The sequence below is a fragment of the Oryzias latipes genome, chromosome 5, assembly GCF_002234675.1.
Source record: "Oryzias latipes chromosome 5, ASM223467v1".
Taxonomy (NCBI): domain Eukaryota; kingdom Metazoa; phylum Chordata; class Actinopteri; order Beloniformes; family Adrianichthyidae; genus Oryzias; species Oryzias latipes.
The window spans coordinates 24,398,037-24,402,821 of NC_019863.2; the positions used below are offsets into that span (position 1 = coordinate 24,398,037).

Below are 4,785 nucleotides of genomic sequence, written 5' to 3' on the forward strand. Positions count from 1 at the left end.
CCACTTAAGTGAGTATGAGTGTGTGAAAATGTATGTGTGTGTGTCAGGGTCCGCTCGGCAGAGATTGAGCCACAGGACAAGAAGATCTTCAAATCAGGGGTTTTTATTTTACCCAACACGACACGACAGGGGCTCAAATTAAAATGGGGTCAACTTAACAAAAATGTAACTGAGCGAATCAATAACAAAAGCTCAAACCAACTGAACTCAAACTGACCCCCCAACAGGAAACATTAGGGAGATTTTATACTGGCTGATCAGACCAATGACACAATAGGGAGGGGAGCACAAATACAAAACATTCAAAACCAAAATATTAATTAAAGTAGTAAATTACTAGTAATTTAACGCTTCAACAGAAACTGAACTTGTACCTCAAAGCAAGCTTAACATATTCCAAAAAATACAAACAATAGTCCAACATAAGAATACACTTCGTCTTTCCCCTCCATCTTCTCCAGATGGAAGTTGTCCATGCTCCTCCCTTTCCAAGTCATCAGGAGCTTCTTCAGCTCCTCCCACTGCCACATCATCAGGAAGTTTCCTGCTCCAGCCTCTGCCCCAGCATCAGGCCTCAAACAGAACTCAAAGAATAGAATTACTCAAAACAATACAAAATTAACTAAATGTGTGCACAAGTCATTAAGTAAATTTTGTTATGAAATGTGTGAAATAAAATGAAATGGTTTATTCAAGAGAAAAATATAACAAATGAACTTAACTTAACTGTGGGGCAGTGGGTTCTGCCCTCACAGTGTGTCATAGACATCCAGGTTTAAAAATTCCCATCAAAAAAGTACCTTTGAGCTAAAATATTTTGAGATTTTTGGTGTATTTAGGATACTTAAATTCTAATTCCCACAGCAGTTTGAGCCTAAGGTATTTAAATCCCTGATGTCCTCAAAAGTAGAGTTACAAACTACTAGAAAGGACTTAAGCGAGTATGTGTCTTTGAATCTGTGTGTGTGTGTGTGACAGACAGGGCCCTCAATTGATTGTGTATGGTGAGAGTAACTGAAGGAGATACGACCTAAACAACTGCAACACCCTTTAGCAGCTGTCTGACACAGCTGTAGCAGTTCATAAAAGATACATGCACACTCACATTATCATTAACAATCGGGTTCTTGCAGAGTGGAGCACACAAAGCCCTTGCAGGGATGACGCCTTCCTCTTCATGTTTCTGCAAGACAGGCGATGATAATTAGACTAATTCAAAGTCTCCTCAGAGAGAGGAACAAAGATGAGGCAAAGGTAGGCAGACGCCCCTGAACGCAGCACAGTCAGGTAGAGAAGGGTTGACTGGGAGTTCATCTAGCAGATGCCATATTGAAGCTGAAACATGCTGCACCAAGAGACCCACACTTTCATGCCAGCAGGATTGGGTAACAAGAGGGTGAACTGAAGGTGGGTGCTGCACGGGGGACTTCAGGGACACCAGGAGTCCTATTCCGCCTCATAAAAATTACCAGGTTCACAGAGTTACAGTAATAATATTAAGAGGCTGCAAAAACTTGACTGAATAAGTGAGACTTTGATCTTATCTTATGCTTTTGTCATACAAGGTAAAATTAAAGCAATGGAACCAGTTTTTTTTATAATTTTTTCAAACCTGGATCTCAGCACCCTATTATGCATGTTTATGGTGTTCCTTGGTCACAACTTCCCTTACTGGTGGATAATGATTGTCTGTGCGCAAATGATGGGCAAACCTGTACAGGGAATGGCAGGTGACTCACACAAAATATCACAATCATAGACCACTCAGTTTGTGTGTAGAGCGAAACTGTTCATGCACATTTTCTCTGTGGTCATGTTGCGATCAACAGGTCATAGAGATGCAGGCCCGCCATTTGGAATTTTCATGTCTACACTACACTACCCCTTTTGAATACTACAAATGAAGCTCAGTAGTGATGTTGACGTTAAACTATACAATTGCCGATAATGATGGATCTAGCAACACCGACGCGTCAACTCACGTGTCAAAGCTTATAAGTGAAACCCCGTGTCGGTGCGCATATCACTTCAGGAGAAGTCATGTGACTGATACAGCCACAGTGTCGGTGTGTCACAGATGAGCCAAACAAGGCTGTTAAATGATTCTCGCGCGCCATCGTTTTCTCCACCCACCTGTATTTGACGTTTTATTTTACTGAATCTTACTTAAGGAGTTGAATGTGGTATGTTAATGAGGTTCGTGGAATTATTCAATCGTTTTAATAATGTTTTGGGCTTTTTGTTTCTCCCATTCCTCTTGGTTTCCACTTGATCTAGCAGAATACAATTTCTTTTCAAATTAACTCTTATTTGAAATGAATCATTTTATGTTTTGGAGTTTAAATGCGGCATTTGTTCTGCAGAACTGTCAACCTTAAAAGCACTTGCCGAAATGCAGGGGCAACATAGAGTGAGACCTGGACTGAGGAACTACAGTAACAAATATTTTGTTTAGATTAAATTTATTAAGTATATCAGCAAAGTTTCTTAACTTCACAAGGCCTCATCTACCCATCACTAAGTACCGGTATGAAAACCATTAAGATGATTATTGTTGTAATATTGAGCTATGTAAATAAAATAAAATTGAATTTAATTTAATTGAATTGACACCAAGTGCGTAAAGCATTTGCACTCAGTTACCAGCACGCATCTCATTAACGACTACAGTGCGTGGTCAGACCACCATACGACATCATCACCTGTAGGTCCTAGCTATGTGCAACTTACATTATCCTTACAATTACTTCACAATTCAATTACTAAACACACAGCAATACATTACATTTTCATTAAATCACTTAAGGTGGCCAAACTAGCCTCAAGGGAACTGCAAGACACACCTGCGCTCCAGTGCATGACTTTCCATGGGCCCGGACAATCCAAAAACTCCCAGCACCTGTCTGAGTCAACCCCCATACAGGTGCTTGTGACTGAGGCCTTCAACTACCTGAAAGAAAAACCTAGATCTCATCAAACTCTGCAGATGCCTAATAAAGACATGCATGTTAGGTTTTTTATTTTAGTACAGTAGCATGCAAAACAGGCAGAATGGGAACTAACTTGATGTCCTCCTTTATTAAATCCACAAACCTCATCTTTGGCTTGTTTCTCAGTCTCCCACTCACCTCAGAATCTAGTTCAGGTACTTTACTTTTTTTTTTTTTCAGATGCTGCCTACCTTTTCTCATGTCGGCAGTTTTTTTGTAGGAGCTTCCAAACTTTGTCTTCCAATCTTTCTAAGACTTTTCAGAAGTTTCACACAAAAAATGTCCTCCTGTTGTCATTAACAAGTTCTAAAAATGAAAATTTGCAGGACATGGAAGGTGTGAATTACAGATTCATTGCAACGGAAGACTGAACCAGATCAGCCTGGTGTTTTCAGATCAAGATAAATGGTGAATTTCACATCTATGAAAATGTGCTTAGAGGACTCTGAACTGCTGATGCACTAACAGCTGCTGACAATTGTATGCAAAAATTTGTCACTTGTTATGAGAAATAAAATCTGCGCATAGAGCAAATAAACTTGACAAGTTTAAGCATATTTGAAGAAAGATATGAATAGAGCTGCAACTAAACAAAAAGGATTAAAGTCTATGGAGACACACATATGTAAATTTTTGTTTTATTTATTTATTTTTTATGGCAGCTTCACATGTGTTGCTGCTTTGTGTTAGATATAAAGAATTGCAGGTGGTAAATTCTAATGAATATTTAATGGAAAAAAAATGCTCTTAATGTGAAGGTGGTCATCCAATTAAGCCAGTTCCTTCCCACAGGGGATTCCTGGTGGGCTGTCCAAGCTCATCTGCATGAAAACAGAAAAGGACTGAATTCACGGCAATCATCCAAGAGAGGGTAGCAGCAAACACATGCCTCCTTCCCAGAAACCAGCAGGAGACTCTAAACTCACCTACAGTGCAGCAATGACTGGTTAGAGGTGTGATTTACACTATTTAACTTCTACAGAGTTTTGAAACCATACTAAACCACTGAGAGATGAAGTGAGCAGTGAGAACAATCATGTTTATAAGAGCTCATGCCAAGACGAGACTTTATAGCAGCAATAAAACTCAAAAACATTCTACCTTTTGGTTGACTACTTTGCTGAAGAGCTTGTGTAAAGAGAATTTAAACATTCTAATCTAAAAAAGAAACCATTAAAGATTCTATCAACTAACAAATTGCACTGTTTATTCCTTAACCCTTTAAAGCGGCAGTGTTTTAGCATTCTAGCATGTAACATTCCAGTTTTGTCATATGTGAAGGAAAGCATGAATGGACCAGCAGCCGCAAAAAAGGGTAACAATCTGTGGAAACACTTGTGAGTTTCTCTTTTAAAGAAACAGATGAAACCAAAAGCCAGATCCAATGCGTCTTTAGGTGTTTACACCCACTATGGTATAAGGTATGGAAAGTTAATTTCCCCGTTGGAGGGTCAACAAAATTCGATTTGATTCGATTCGATTCTATGAATTCTTATTGATGGAATTGATTGAATGAACCCTGGTGCGAATGCTCCCCCCTGCTCCCTGTCTTTCTCTTGCTTCCTAAGCAATGAAACCCAATGAACAAAACTTTCCAGTTTCCTTCAATAGTCTTTTTGTTGAAACAAAATCACTCACCATGCACAAAAAAATTCTACTTAAAAACATTATGAAGTTAAAAGAAAAACAACCTGTTTTTTTGGTGATTTACCTAACATGAGATTTTTTTAAGATTAAATGACTCTGAAAGATATCCAAGATTTATTGTCTCAAAACAAACTTTGGATCTTATTGA

The 4,785-nt window shown here is 38.8% G+C and overlaps 1 long non-coding RNA gene across 1 annotated transcript; it reads right to left on the minus strand.

Annotated features, from left to right (window-relative positions):
* Positions 1-347: 347 nt before the first annotated feature.
* On the minus strand, positions 348-3,206 carry LOC110015081. Its single transcript, XR_002290144.2, has 2 exons — positions 2,844-3,206; positions 348-1,183 (listed from the first exon to the last, which is right to left on the minus strand). It is a non-coding gene; the product is annotated as an uncharacterized LOC110015081 (long non-coding RNA).
* Positions 3,207-4,785: the final 1,579 nt, after the last annotated feature.